Below are 16,659 nucleotides of genomic sequence, written 5' to 3'. Positions count from 1 at the left end.
GGCCTCTTAGGAGGTATCTTTCCAGCAGAAACCAGGATAAATCAAAAAAGTAGACTAAGTGGCTATTTGGGAAAACATTCTAGGCAGAGGTAACAGCATGTGCAAGGGATGAGGCAACATATTTGCATTGTTTTTTCTAATTTTAAACATACATAAAAGTAGAGATAATTGTTTCAGGAACCCTATATAGGGTTGGGGATATAGCTCAGTTGGTAGAGTGCTTACCACCCCCACACAAGACCCTGGGTTCAATCCCCAGCACCACAAAAAAAGTAAAAATTAAAAAAATTAAAAAGAAACCCTGTGTATTCATTGTTCTGCTGTTCTATTTCCAATCTATTCACCAGCTGAATTATTTTCAAGCATATCAAGACATCATATAATTTCACACCAAGATTGTTTTTCTTCTTTCTCTCTCCCTCCTTCTCTCCTTCCCTCCCTCCCCCCTTACCCCCCCCCACCCCATACTAGGGATTGAACCCAAGGGCACTCTACCTATTTTGATACAGGATATCACTAAGTTACCAAGCTAGTCTCAAACTTGCCTTCCTTCTGCCTTAGCTTTCGAGCAACTGGGATTCTTCCAGGAGATGTAGATCAATGGTAGAGCACCCCTAAGTTCAATCCCCAGCACCATGAAAAGAACAACAAAAAAATAATATTCTTTGACTTATCACAATATGATTATCACATAATTAAAAAAAATTGATATTTCTTTGAAAACATTCTCTAGTGTTCAGCTTCCCAGATTGACTCATATACGGTTGGTTCTTGGTATCCCTGGGTTCTGCATATATTGATTCAACCAATTGATGATCCAAAATATTCAGAGGAAAATTTGTGCCTGTACTGAATATATGAAGACTCTTTTTTTCTTGTCAGATTCCATAAACAATAAAACACAACACCTATTTACATTATAGTATGTATCATAAGTCATCTGGAAATCATTTAAAGCATATAGGAAGGGACAGGAATGTAGCTCAGTGGTAGTGTACTTACCTAGTCTGCATGAGGTCTTGGATTCCATCCCCAACACTGCCCCCCAAACCCTTTAATATATACAAAAGGTTATGTGTAGGTTACATGCCAATAATATGCCATTTTATATAAGGGACTTGAGCATCTGAGGATTTTGGTACCCTTGAGGAGTCAGGGAACTAATTCTCTGTGGATACAGAGGGGTGACTCTATTTTGTTAAAGTCAATGTTTAACTAAGGTTATCTGAAATGTCTGAAAAATAGCAAGAATTATAGTGTTGCTGGAATAACAGAGCTCAATTCCAAGTCTCTCAGTCTCAGAGGAACAAAAGTAGAACAGAATCAAGATGTCATGGGGCTGGGATTGTAGCTCAGTGGTAGAGTGCTTGCCTAGCACATGCAAGGCTCTGGGTTTGATCCTCAGTACTACATAAAAATAAATAAATAAAATAAAGGTATTGTGTAAAAAAAAAAAAAGAATCAAGATGTCAATTCAAGTAAATAGGAGATTGTGAGAAATGGTTATCAGGATGCGATGAACAGGCTGATGCTAGCTGCCCAGAGGTGCACAAACTGCTGTTTCCATGGTAGTGTAATCCTGTGGGTCCAGGAGATGAGACTGCTCCACCTTTGAGATTTTTGGATTCTCTTGCTCCCAACATTCCTTAAAATGACCAGAGGAGAAAATACTCATCTTTATATAGTAGTTCCTAATTCTTGCAGTAACCCTGCAAGATGATACTTGTCATTTTTATCTTGATTTGTCTTTATTTCTTAAAATGCCAGTAGATTGACAAGATGTGCAAATACATTTGAATAATACTACATGTATCTCTGGTTTTGCCCTCTTAAAATTTTAAAGGAACATGAGATAAATGTACCTGGAAAAAGTAACTAAATAGTTTTTAACTTTCTGTTCTCTGTGTTTCTTTTTTATCTAGAGAAAAATAATAAATTAGTTACTTTATTTTAAAAATGTTTTTATTACTGAATTATAATTATACATAATGGTGGGGTTCATTTTGACATAATCATACATGCATGGAATATAATTTGCTCCATTTCAGTCCCTACTACTTTCTTTTTCACTTCCCTCATCCCTCCCCTGTTTCCCTTCCTTTACTCTACCGGTTTTCCTTCTTTCATTTATTGTTTTTTTAAAAAATAGTGCTTTATAGATACACATAAAGGTGGAATTCACTATGATATATTCACGTATGTGATAATTATCATTTATAAAAGATAAAACAGGTTTAGAGAGGTCATCTGGGATGGTGTGGAGGATCTATTTGAGCTCTGATTTACCTGGCTCCAAAACTGGTCTCACTTTTGGATATTATGTCATGTATCTATTTGTTTGTTTTCTTCCTCTCCCACTAAGAGGGGTAGGACCTTGTCTGTTTCATTCACTGTGATTTGGGGTCTAGAAAAGTGTCTGGTACATACAAAGGAGAAACTATAAATAGTAGATGTTATATGACATTGAATTTCAAAGAAAATGCTTTTGCAAGGATTGACTATAATTATTTGCATTTCCATGGCTCAATATGAAACTCTGTACCCCTCTCTACTTTCTCCAATTCTTTCTAGATCCATAGCTCTGAGATGTCATGGAATGTCATCTGAATTGGGCCTGATGAAGATACTTCAGGAGTGATTTCAAATGAGATAGTGTTTTATACCTCCTAGATTAGTAAAAAATAAGATCTGATAATATCAAGTGCTGGTAGATGTGTAGATTAAAAGGAACTCTTACATACAGCTGTGAGGATATGAATTGATAAAACCACTTTAGGAAAGCTTGGTGCTACCATGTAAAGTTGATCTTCCACATATCCTAAGACTCAACAAATCCATTTCTAGGCCTTATTTCTAGAAAACTCTTGCACTTGTTCACTAGACCACACTTGCACAGGGGTATCATTCATAATGGCAAAATAAAATCAATCAAAAAATATCCAAATAAACAAACAAACCACAAATCTGTAAACAACCCAAATTTTCAGGGATAGAAAAATAAATTTATAATCATGCTCTGATTACACAGTGTAACTTTATACAGCAATGGAAATAAATGTGTGAACTAGAGTTACAAACAGCAACATAGATGGATCTTAAAATCATTTTTTTGGGATGAAAAAAAAATGAAGTTACTGAAGACTACAGTAGATATATAATTTTTATAAAACACCAAGCAAGGAAAATGAAGCAATACAAAGTTTACATATGTGTGTATTTCCTAACGCCACTTTTTAAAAGCGTGGGAAAAATTAACAAAAATAACTAAGATTGTAGTTATCTCTGAAGAGGAAGCAGAAGAAGAAGACAGGAGAGGAACATACAAATAGGTAGATGAAAAATTTTGATACTGTTCTAATTCTTCTTAAGTTTGACTGCTGTGTTCAAGGCTGTAATTTTATTATAACACTTCAGAGCTCAGATGTAACTTATGTGGCTTCTTTTGAATGTATCTGACATCCAGTAAGATGGTAAGCTAGCCAGCCTAGGATGGAGCCATTCGTGAAGCATCATGGCTGCCATCCTTGAGGCCATCTGCTGGCTGCTGGCAGGAGTGTACTTTTGGCATCTGGAAGCTGTTGTTTACTGCATCTTGGGTGCCAAGAGGAGAGCTGACTCCTACAAGTGAGAAATGAAAGACTCACTCAAGTTTGGAATTCCCAAGTACACACCCAGTAATTACGCACCCGAGAGTAGACTATATTCAGGGGAAGCATAATTTACCTGTATTTAAACTTTCCTTTACTGTCTGACAACATGGTGATTCCACGGAGAGGTACCAGGGATTCAAATGTGTTCTTTTATAAACATTTTTCTTCATGCTTCTTGTACTACATAAAGCTGCCAAAGATCACACCTTGGGTTCACTTAGCCTTCCCACAGACACAGAGACACACACATTCTCCATTGCACATATGGAATTAAAGCATCTGTTCTCACTTGGCCTCAATTGAGGAAAGTCACAAATTTCATCAATCTTTCTATTATAGTTTCAGGAGTTCCTGGAACTCTTGACATCTGTAAATGGGTAACTTCATTAATTCTAATTCAGTGTCAGAAATGAACATCGAAAACATACAGAGAGTCATTTTCTTTAATAAGGAATATTAACAACATGTGATCTTAGCTGTGTGAAAAGATGGCACTTGTGCTGGAGTCTAAGATGTTGGATTGTTTTAGAGAGTAGTAAAAGAACCCTGAAAAAGGTTCTTTTTAATGATAAGTTTTATATGATAAAAATCTATGATTACTCTCCTCAAAATGAAAACAAAGATTTATAAGTCATTCAGAAGAGTTGATCAATCTAAAAAGTAATTTTGATACCCTTGGTTTTGGTTTATATTATCCAAATGTTTTTTATGAAATTAAAACATTTGGATAATATAATGAATCAGATAAATTGCTATATCTCTACTTCCTTCAAATTGGACACAGTGTCAATAATTGATTCAGGTCACAAGACAATTAATCTTTCAAATTAAAAAATACTTTTTAATAAAATGATTAAAGAAGGCTGGACTGGGGATGTAGCTCAGCAGTAGAGTGCTAGCCTAGCATTCATGAGGCCCTGAGTTTGATTCTTGGCGCCGCGTGCACACACACACACACAGAAAAGCTGCATATGTGTTACATGAGCAAACATTCACACTTATATACACATACATACAGAAAATGTATTTTTAAAAAATTTTAGATGTTGATGGACCTTTATTTTATTCAATCATTTATATGTGGTGCTGAGAATTTAACCCAATGCCTCACAGGTTAGGCAAGTACTCTGCCACTGAGCCCCAGCCCCAGCCCCAGAAAATGTATTTAAAAAAATATTTCCTTAGAATATGTAGCAGTGGATTTATAAAATAGACTTTTTAAAAAATATTTATTTTTTAGGTGTAGATGGACACAACACAATGCCTTTATTTTTATGTGGTGCTGAGGATGGAGACTGGGACCCGCTCATGCTAAGCAAGTGCTCTACCACTGAGCCACAATCCCAGATCTATAAAATAGACTTTTGAAAATTATTTTCTGTTACTTGTGAATTAATGTAACATCATTATGTTACCTAAAAATAGTTTAGAGAGAGAAATACTAATAATTACGTAAGTTCCAGAATAGTGACCAGACCCTTAAGTTACAAAATAACACATGCCCATCGTGATCTGTAATTTTAAAAACTAATCCCATTTTCATTAGAATTCTTTTTAGTGCCTGGTATTTTGCTAATATTATTGTGTGATTACTCTCAAATCTGTATGGTTAATTATAAACAAATCCACAAAAATCAATTACTTACTATGTTAAGGGTGGTATAAAGCTGGACATGGTGGTGCTCACCTGCAATCCCAGCAACTCTGGAGAAGGCAAGAGGATCACAAGTTGGAGGCCAGCCTCAGAAACTAAGCAAGACCCTGTCTGAAAATAAAAGGGGCTCGAATGTAGCTCAGTGGTAGAACATCCCTGGGTTCAATTCCCAGTATTGTCTTCCCCCAAAAAGAGATGGTATGAAAAAGTACTAAAATAATTAAAGTCTTTAATGAGTTTCCTTAGTAGGGGGGGAGTGCCCAATATGATATGAATCAAAATTTGCTAAGCACAATAAGAGATACACAAGACAGAGCATAAAAGAAGGAAAGTAGATTCTAAAACATTTTCACTGAGCTCATGGCACATATCTTGGACCTTGCAGTATAAATGAGAGTTTGAGGATAGACTTAGAGAAAAAATCATTTTCTTTACAGATGGGAAAACATGAAACATGGTCTATAGAGATTATGATGTGTAAGAGGAAGTGGTGAGAGTTAAGGCTGAACAGTTAGATTGAAATCAGACTGTGCCACTCACTGATCACTGTGCTGAGGTATTTGTGCTGGCTTCTCACAGGAGTGGATAATAGTTATTAGACATGTGCATCAATCAGCTCTGCTCAGCTCTCCCCGTAATGTGGCTCTGAGCCAAGGAAACGATTAATTCGAATATCCCCTGTCCATATCTGTTCCTTAAGCTGGTTAAAGTGAGATTGGCAAATGGTATGAATTTTGGAGAAATAGAGAAACTGTGTTCATCAGGTCAGAGAACTTCTATTTATATGCTATGCCCTGTACTTCATAGAAGTCTAACTGTTCCCATATTTAACTTCTGAATCACTAGGTAGAAGCTGGGCAATAAAAGAAGACCCAAAGCCTGTATCTTTTTTTTTTTAATTATATTCTTTTTTTTTTTTAAATCTCAAAAAAGCACCAAATAGGCATCGCCAAATACAATGTGTCTTATTGGATCTTAGCTGGTTTAAAAAAAAAGTGGTACAAAAGACATTTTTAGGATGTCTGGGAAATCTGATAAAAGAAAATATTTGGGAACTATTTTCTGATATGTGTGCAAATAACTTTCAAATATTCAGGAAAAATATGTACAAGCATACAAAGGTAAAGAACATCATAATTGCCGAATTTGGATACATAATATCCAGGTACTCATTTTAATATTCTTTTAACTTTTTTATATGTTTGAAATAGTTCATAATGAAAGGTTGAGAAGGTTTCTCATTTAAAAAAACTTCAGTCGGTGTTCTTAGTGTCTAGTAGACCAACCAACCAACTCCAACTAATTAAGGAAAAAGGTCTTTAATAAAAAGATTGGATGGCTCACAGGTCCTCTGGGAAGGCAAGTCCTATGAAGAACTATCCACCCTGTCCTTACTGACCACATAGCTGTTTCTGTTGACACCACTGATGTTGCAATTGCTGCCATGTCTTTGTCTGCAGATCCAATATTAGCTGCCGGCACACTGCTGCCTCTACTGGGCCAGAATGCCTTTGGTTAGCACCTGACTGATGGAGCCCATGCCTGATGACAAGGAAGTCTGAGAAAACACTCTCCTAATTTCCATTTCTACAGTAGAACGAATGCATGGTCTGCTTCATAAGATGAGGGATTCCCCAAATATACCAAGGTAGTTCAGATGTTGACTAAGAATAAGAATAAAGGTTAACTACTTCTGTAATGGATATAGAAATATATATTACTGAAGATGAAAGTTATGGCCTTTCCAGAGGATGTCACAATTTGATATATAAACATGTATTCTTTCATATATATATATATATATATATATATATATATATATGAGAGTAGATATAAATAAATATGTAAGTATTAAAAATACATATTTTTTACATAAGCAAAAATAATGGTACTAGCTAACATTTACTGAACAATAGCTATGTGCTAAATACCACTGTAAAATATGCTTATATGAATTAGCTTTCTTTTTTTTTTTTTTAATCCAGAGGCACTTTACCACTAAGCTATATCCCCAATCCTGTTCTTTTTCTTTTTCTTTCTTTTTTTTTTTTTTTTAATTTTGCGACAGGGTCTTGCTAAGTTGCTGAGGCTGGTCTTAAACTTGATCCTCCTGCCTCAGCCTCCTGAGTCTTTGAGATTGTGGATCTGCACAACCACATCTAGTTGAATTATCTTAATGTTGACAACAACCTTTTGGGATAGATAATAATATTATCATTCTCATTTCCTATGAGGAAACTGAAGTTCTGAAGGTTAAGTAAATATTTAAGGTATCCAAGTTTCTAGTAAGTGGTGGAGCCAGGATTATTAATCCAAGTAGAACCTATGCTCTTTAAACATTGCCTCTCTAATACCTGTTGTTCTATTGTTTTCTTTATTTACTTAACAATATGATTGCTTGTCTACTTCAATCTTTTAATGGCTTCATAATATGGGCATATCACAATTAATCTAGCCATTCTTGTATTGATCAACATTTAGCTTGTCCAATTTTTTCTTATTCAAAACATTATAATCTTTAAGACATTATCTTTCTATACATGCATAAGTATTTCCAAGAGTCTTAGGCATTTGCCAATTCGAATGGTACAACAACTTAATGTTCCGTATTCTGCTAAATAATCTTATAAAAATTTTTGTTATCAATTTATATCCCACATCTCTAACAGAGTAGGAAACATTTCATTGTGATTACAATTTACATTTCCCTGATTATTAGTCTACTCAGCATCTTTTCATGTGTTCATTGACCATTTGTATTTTTCCTTATATAAATTACCCTTTTATATTTTTTAATCTATTTTCTTCAGTGTTTAGTCTTTTTCTTTATTTAAGGGTGTTCTCATATAAAATTCTCTTTTTCTGACACATATGTTATTGATGATTAACTTTGCATAAACTGAGAAAAAAGGAACTTTAAAAGCAATGGAGGTGCATACAGCTCAGTGATACAGAATTTAACTGGTATTCACAAAGCTCTGCTTCCATCCAGCACCAAAAAAAAAAAAAAAAAAAAAAAAAAAAAGCAATGGAAAAGATTGGGTGTGTATACGTGCAGGGGGTGGGGTGGGTATACTTCTATGTAATTAAAATAATTCAATGTGGGGAAAATCTGAACAAGGTCTACAGTCTAGTTAACAGTGTTGTACTTATGTCAATTTCCTTGCTTTGATAATATACTACAGTTAAAATGTTACCAGTGGGGGAAGCTCTGTGTATTGGTTTCCTAGGCTGCTGTAATAAATTACCACAAACTAGGAAGCCCCAAACAGCAAAAAAAGTGCCACCTCACAATTCTAGAGGACAGAATTCCAAAGTCCAGAACTGTGAGAAGGATCTCTGAAGAATCTAAAGGAGGATCCTCCCTTGTCTCTCTCCAGTGCTATTGGTTCTCAGCAACCCTTGGTGCTCCTGGGCTTATAGATACACCACTCCAGGGTGTGCCTCCAGGATCACAAGGCATTCATTGTCAGTATGTCTGTTCCCAAAGTTCCTTCTTCTTACAAGATGTTAGTCATTGGATTTTGGATCCACCTTAGTCCAGTGTGACTTCATTTCAACTTGATTACTTCTGAAAAAGACCCTATTTCCAGATAAGGTCACATTCACAGGCACTTGGAATTAGACCTGTAACATAGTTTTGTGGGGACACAATTCCACTCACAACACTGGGCGAAAGTATGGGGAACTCAATACAAATTGTCTGCAACTTTCTGTAAGTCTGTAATTACTTTAAAATGAAAAGTTGAGAGGCTGGGGTTGTGGCTCAGTGATAGAGCGCTTACCTAGCATGCATGAGGCACTGGGTTCAATCCTCAGCACCACATAAATGTAAAATAAAGATATTGTGTCCACATAAAACTTAAGAATAAATATTTTAAAAATAAAATAAAATAAAAAGTTGAAAAAAAAGTCCAGCTGGAAAAATATAATGAAATTATTAACAATGACTATCTCTTTAGAAGAGTTCACATTTTATTTAGCACAGTTCAGTACAGGTCAGCTTGGATTTCCTTGGAAATATGGTAAATGACTTTTGCAATTAATTTTAAAATGAAAAAAATACAGAAACAGGATGATCCTTCATTACAGGTCTAGTGCTTAGCCTTTTAGAGGGGTCTCCAGTAGTAACACAAAGGAATGGTTTGAAATGAGAAGCTGAGAGATGAGATAAGAAATACGTTTATTTATCAAGATGAGGAAAGAACCCCACTGGTAATTGATGGAGTGGCAAAGAGGGGGTGACTGTGAAAAACTTCAGAAAGTAGTATGTATAGATTTGGTGACTGATCAGATACAGTGGAAGAGAGAAGAGTTAAGAAAAAAACTCCAGGTACTTGACTAGAGAGACTGGGTCCTTGGTGCTACATTTACTGGGGCCTTTCGCTGATCATTCTCCATTTGTTGCACTCAGAGCCACTCTCCGCCCTTTATCTTACTGCTTTATGCCCCAGGAAGCTGATTTCTATGGATCAAATCCTTGAGCTCCTTTGATCTCTGGCTTCAAGGTGGGTTTGGCCAATGGGTGCTATGAGCAAGACATCAGGGAAAAAGGCCAGAGTTCGGTCATGACTATGATCACAGTTTTTGTCCTATTCAGGTCATAAATTCATCCCCTTGACTGCTTAAACCTTCCAATAAGAGAACCCTTATTGGATCTCTTGAACAGTTCCCTCATTGAAATTTTATCAGTGATTTCTTGTTTGTGTGTCATCTCTTTCCTGCCAGGACCTTGCTTGGTCTGGAAGGTGAATACAGATAAAATATGAGATAAGAGGTGAAAAGAATGGGAAATTCTTTTTTTAAAAAAATGATGGGTTTAAGATATGCATGTGACATCTAAGTAGTAAAACTTATATGATACTTATGTCAGGAAAAAAAGGCCCTGCTGGATATATAGCTCTGGTAGGTATTATAAGTTGATAATCCTTCATCCAAAGTGCTTGGGACTAGAAGTGTTTCAGATTTAGGAATTTTTGGATTTTGGAATATTTGCATATCAGTGAGATATCTTGGAGAGGGGATCCATGGCTAAGCACAACATTCATTTATGTTTCATATACAAGCCTGAAGGTAATTTTATAAATATTTTTAGCGTACCTACTTTTTGGCTGAGACTCAACACATGAGATCAGAGATGGAATTTTCCACTTGTGATGTCACATTGGCACTCAAAAAGTTTCTGATTTTGGAGTGCTTCAGATTTTAGAATTTTGGATTAGGGAAGCTGTAACAAAAGTATTAATATATTTGGCAGTTGAAAATATATAACAATAATAATAGTTTAAAATTTTAAAGCTAAAGAAATAAAGCCTAGGCTTTGAGGAAGATCAGACTTAATAATGTAACTACAAAGTTAGAATACTAAATGGAATTAAGGATTATTCAGAGAAATAAAATAGAGAGTAGTTTGTGATTGTTTCACAGAGGTGGGATAGGAAAAAATTTCAAGAAGGACAGAGTAGTCATGGTGGTGGTGCATGCCTGTAGTCTTTGCTATTCAGGAGGCAGAGACAGGAGGCTCCCAAGTTCAAGGCCAGCTTGGGCAATTTAGGGACACCCTGTCTCAAAATAAAATTTAAAAGACTTGAAGATGTAGCCCAGTGGTAGTTCACTTGCCTAGCATGCGCAAGACCCTGTGTTCAATCTCCATACTGCCAAGGGGGAAAAAAAGGAAAGAAAGAGTGTATCAGTACTTTCAACCTCTAATTGAAAAGTTTGTGGGATAAGTTCTGAGGATTGAAGATTGGGTTGGGAAATAGAGGGTTATTGATGACTTCATTATGGGAATTCTTAGTGGACTGGTGGGGGTTGAGCAAATTGCCTGGGGTAAAGGATGAATGGTCAGTAAAAAACTGGGGAGGCAAGGATAAATGAACATGGAGAAGTACAAATTTTAGCCTACAACTCAAGTCTGTAAAGAAATACAGATTTTAATACATCCCACCAATTCTATTTCCATTTTGAGAATCCCAATTCTAGTTTTTTTCCCCCAGAATTTTGGAATATTATTCATTACTAAGAAAAGAATAGAGATGTTTGGAGGCCAGGAAGGTTAGAAAGGCTGTGTGTGGTACTGACCCAGACAAATCTGGTTCTAGAGCTGGGGGAGAAGAAGGATGCTGCCTGCTCTCCCTCCATCTATATATCCCTTGCCCCTAGCTTCTCCTAAAGCCATTATTTTTCCTATAGCCTAAATCTCTCCATATCAGACTTTGAACTTTTGGAACCTAAAACCATAAAGATTTTCCTACTTTGTCCCTTCTCCAAGGTAACAAGCCAATTGGTTTATAGGGACAAAGGTTGGGAGAGTTGGCAAAATGGCCAACTTTAGGGAAAAGATACAATGAAAAAATAGGATAGTATATCAATTATATTATGATGTCACATAGATTGTTCTTTCAAGAAGTCTAGTTGGGAAAAGAAGAAGAAAACTAGGAGCTAGATCATGATATGGAGTGAGAGAAGTTTCTCCTCCATGACAGAATTTGAGCTTTAAAAGCCCAGGTAGATCCTCTCCGATGATGGTGGAAGCTTGGCATGACAGATTTTCTGCTTTATGTCAGTCAGTCTTATTTTGAGCCCATCATACTTGCATCAAGTCCCTCGTGGTCACAGAGGTTACTGTTGAGAATCAGTTTCTTTTCTTTTTCTTGGATAAGAGTGCGTGGTGCTGCGGGATATGGACTGTTGAGTCTGGGAAAAGTACCTGAAAGGGAGGGAAAGGTGTAGACAGGAAAAATTCAGAAAATGAGATTTGGCCTACCCATAGATTGTCTTAGAACTTGCTATATCACACTAAATAATCTCAAAAGTCAATTTTCATAATTAACTAAAAATATAAATCACCTTGTAAAGATGCTCAGTCTTAGTAATCATTTCATTTTTCCTTTTGTCCTTGTTACAAAATCAGCACAGTCATAGTCTCTTCTGGGAATAAAGGCATTTCTTTCATCTATTAAACTGAATGATAAATGGCAATAAATCATTGTTCATTGAATTCTACAACCTAAACTATATGTTACGGAAGAAATTCTAGCTCCTATACATCATAATTAACATCAAATAGCAGTACAAAATTGTAGTACATCAAAAGGCTACATGGCAATAACTCTAGCTGGTCAGAAATAAATTAACTCATTAAGCTTAAGGGGAAGAAAGAAAAATAAGACAGGTTCTACCTATGAAGCTAAAGGAAGGGTTGTATCAGTCTGGGTCCAATCAGTAGAGAGAAACCACACAGTGATTTGAAAAAGCAAAAGCTTTTTTTTTTTTTTTTTTTTTTCCTGTATCTGGCTGAGGCTAGTAGGAATAAAGGGAACCTTAAAGAATATAAGAATAGGAAATATAAGGAGCAAACACTACTTCCAGAGCTGAGATACAGTTCACAAACAAGAGTACCTCCCAGAGCTGAAATCCAAGCCTTGGAGAGGGCATGGTTGGGGGTCACTGAATGAAATCTCAAGGCAAAGTCCTTGTGTCACTCAGTTGGTGGACTTGACAGAAATCCACTCTCTAGAACTTGCTGGAAATTTGTCTTCTGTATCTTGCTGGAAACAGACCTTCTGGAACTTGCTGGAAATACGCACTCTGAGATTCTGGGGAAAGTTGTTCTTGGAGCTGCTTTGCACTGGAGGCATGCCAACACAACGCTGCTCAGGGAGAATCAAGGATCTGTGGGAGTGGGGCTGGTTTGAGTGAGCTGTTGGGTGCTGGGTGCGTTAGATGCTGTGCAAAACCAGGATTGGCAACTGAAGAAGTCCCCTACAGTGCAGGAGCAGGACACTGGGAAAGCTGAGTGGGTGTAATAGCTGAACACTGGAGAAGCAATATGTATTGCAGGAGTCTGATGAGGGAGTACACAGGAACCAGGAAGCAAATTCTTTCCTCTTGCAGGGTCCCTTCTGTACTTTTGACTAATGAAGCTCAACATTGTACCAGCTAGCAAAGGAAAAACATTTAAAGGACCAAACTGCATTTCACAGAGAAGGCAACAAGGGTAGAGTTAGAACTCTGTGCACAACATTGATAACGGGCATGACAAGCATCCTCAAGTTCCCTCTCCTCCTCCAAATATTAGGTACCCCAGGAATATTTTAATGTTTTCTGTAGTACCCTGCTTATCAATCTGGTGAATATTTGAATTTTCCAATTATGGATAAAATTCACATTCTTTTCTATGGATCTCTCAAGTTCTAGGAAAATCAGGTCAGACTGCAGGTGAGCACCAAAGGAAGTGTATGAGCTGTGTGTGGTGGTGCACACCTGTAATCCCAGTGGCTCGGGAGGCTGAGGCAGGAGGACTGGGAGTCCAAAGCCAGTCTCAGCAACTTAGCGAGGCCATAAGCAACTAACTCAGTGAGACCCTGTCTCTAAATACAATACAAAAAAAGGGGCTGGGGATGTGGCTCAGTGGTTAATTGCACCTGGGATCAATTCTTGATTTTTTTTTAAACAGGAAGTGCATAAATATTAAGATGGATTTATCTCTTTGGAGCACATTTTGTACTTTTATGACATTAATGAAAGTTGTTTTGGTAAGAGGAGGCAGCATCCAGAATGAAGTGGGGAGAAATGAGTGGGAAATAATGAAGTGCAGTACAGACAATTCTTTCTAGATGTGAGAAGTTTGATTGTGAAGGTGAAGACAAAAGACAGTAGCAGCTGGAGGGAAATTCATAGCAGGGGAAGTTTTAAAATGTTTAAATGAAAAAAGAGACTTGAGCATGTTTAGAAAACAATGGGGAAGATCCAGTGGCAATGCAGAGCTTGAATATAAAAAAGAGATCATGTATGTTCCTGAGAAGGTGGGAGGTGTTGGCATCTGCGGAAATAAAACACATTTCAACTTAACTCTTTGATATAGCCTTTGTTCAAATATACTTTAAGATTATCTTAATAACATTTTCTTAATAACTTTAATTACCATTGATATACAAGTGACTCATAAAAGGAAGTTATTTAAAAAGGAACACTGAAAGGGAAGAAACTTGTTGAATTTAAGTATCTCAAAATAGCAAAGAACTATAGGGAGAGGGAACACATGCCTCTAATACCAGCTACTCTGGAGGCCAAGGAGGATCTCAAGTTTGAGGCCATCCGGAGCAATTTGGTGAGACCCTGTATCAAAATAAAAAATAAAAGGGAGCTAGGGATATAACTCGGTATATCCCCACTTGCCTAGCATGTATGAGCCCCAGGGTTCAATCCCCAGTAACCCCCCTCTGCGCACTCCCAGGCACATACATGCACACAAAGCAAAGTGCTATTACTCTTCTCATTAAGATAAAGAAAAGAGGTTAGAGAAAATCCCAGTGACCTTTAAGTTTCACAAGAACAAAGAACTCTCTTAGGAATTAGTTGGGGCAAAGTTCTTACTCAAGTATAAACCCCTGCAGGTTGTTTCTTAGTATCATAACTTATAGTTTCTTTGATAATGCAAGAAACTTTCCCAGACACTCAATTTTAACTTCAAAATTATTGCTAAGCATTCCAGACATAATCTTTAGTGGTAAAGCATATGACGAACACAGTCTGTAACATGTTTGTTAGAGAAAATTACACTTAATGTGCAAGTTAGGAAGTCAACAGAATTTAGGGTATTGGAAGTGAAATGTAACGGTTCAGGATAGGTATAGGATAGGGTAGGGTAATGAAATGATAGTCCATGAACTCTAAATTGGAGAGGGAGGTATTAAAAAAAGAAAGCTTATTGGATTAGAGATCCTGATGAGGCTGAAACATAGTTTTAGTGGACATCTTTGAATAAACAAGTTAGAAGAAAAGGAGGTTGTGGCCAAAGAGTAGGATGCTTGATTTTAAAGGTGATGATAAAGCCCAAAGGGTGATCACGGAAATAATGTGAATAAATTGGAGATGAGGGATTCAAGAAATTAAAAGGCTAGAATGTTGTTTTTTAAATTTTATCCAAGTAGAAATTGAAGGTCTTGTGATAGGGATGCATTAGATGATATTATTCAGTAAATGAGGAAGAGCGACTTGGAGATCAGTCAAGGACAGCTACAGGGAGAGAAGGTGGAGACTGAATAGCATGAACCTTTTTTTTTTAATTTATTTTTTACTTGTAGTTTGACACAATACCTTTATTTTATCTATTTTTACTTGGTGCTGGGGATTGAACCCAGGGCCTTGCACATACTAGGCAAGTGCTCTACCACTAAGCCACAACCCCAGCCCCAAAGGGGCAGTGTTTTAACAAGCATCTGGGTAGGTAATGTTTGGGAAGCAACAAGGAGCAAGCAGTACATTGATAACATCTAACAGCAAGGTTAAATAGAAAATAACCCTGTTTTAGAGGGTTTATATTTTTTTCTCTGCCTGTTCAAAGTCTATGATTATTTAAATTCCATCTTTAAAACCCCCTTAACAATAAAAAAAGATTTTCAGATGTATTTTTTAATGAAAATCATTTATAGCAAATGTGATCTTTTATACATGACACCTCCAAGAAAATACACTGTTTCAAAAGATAACAACTCATTTGCTTGGCTTTTTCAAACCAGTGATGATGTTTTTAATAAAACATGCCTATTTGAATTCATTTGTTAATTTTCAATCCATGTATGCCGCCTAATTGTCCGATTTATGCTCCTTAAAAATTATATAATTTTGCCCAAGCAAGAGTTTCTCTACCTCTTCAACTCCTGTTAATATTTCATATCTTAGAGAGCAGTCTCTCACAAAATCTTGCTAATTTCAAAATTGTCAATGTCTCGGCTTGGCACAGAATCACGAGCCACCACACACCTTGTAGATTCAAACAGCAATTCTTTATTCCCGAACTCACACCGGCCTCTACAAACACGTTCTGGGGAAATCCAAAATCTGCTGCCAATTCACCTACTGCAGGAGGCTTTTTTCCAAATCCCCTTTTAATCTCAGGAGAACACAGCGGGAACTCAGGCAGCAGGCATGCCCTACTCCCAGGAGGAATAACCTTCAACCTGCAACTTCCCTAAACCTGGATTATCTTAAACCAGGAACGCCCTAAACCCAAATTGTCTTAAACCCGGATACTTCCTAAAACCTGCAGGATACACCCTAATCCTGGATCCACCCTGGTCCTTGAGCAGGGTCACCTTTCTCAAAGACACATGCAATGTCCAAGGCAAGTCCATTTAACATGGGGTACGCTGGCAAGGAAATATCGATGTGTCATTCCTACTTGGCAATGGCCCTCAGCACAAAATTATTCAGTAGTAATAATAAAGTAGAAATAATGTTTTTAAGAGTGTACTTCCTACAACTTAACAACTATACAATATTGTAATAAATATCTTAACCAGATTTTAAGCAACTTTAGGGAAGAATCCATGCTTTATTCTGTTTTTCTCA

At 36.7% G+C, this 16,659-nt stretch overlaps 1 long non-coding RNA gene across 1 annotated transcript; it reads right to left on the bottom strand.

Moving 5' to 3' along the window:
• Nucleotides 1-9,261: 9,261 nt before the first annotated feature.
• On the bottom strand, nt 9,262-13,129 carry LOC120891666 (uncharacterized). Its single transcript, XR_005736171.2, has 3 exons — nt 12,706-13,129; nt 12,154-12,267; nt 9,262-12,013 (listed from the first exon to the last, which is right to left on the bottom strand). It is a non-coding gene; the product is annotated as an uncharacterized LOC120891666 (long non-coding RNA).
• Nucleotides 13,130-16,659: the final 3,530 nt, after the last annotated feature.

Source organism: Ictidomys tridecemlineatus, chromosome 2 (assembly GCF_052094955.1).
Source record: "Ictidomys tridecemlineatus isolate mIctTri1 chromosome 2, mIctTri1.hap1, whole genome shotgun sequence".
NCBI lineage: Eukaryota > Metazoa > Chordata > Mammalia > Rodentia > Sciuridae > Ictidomys > Ictidomys tridecemlineatus.
Note: the sequence above shows the minus strand (reverse complement) of the source record. Positions and strands in the feature narration are given on the sequence as shown.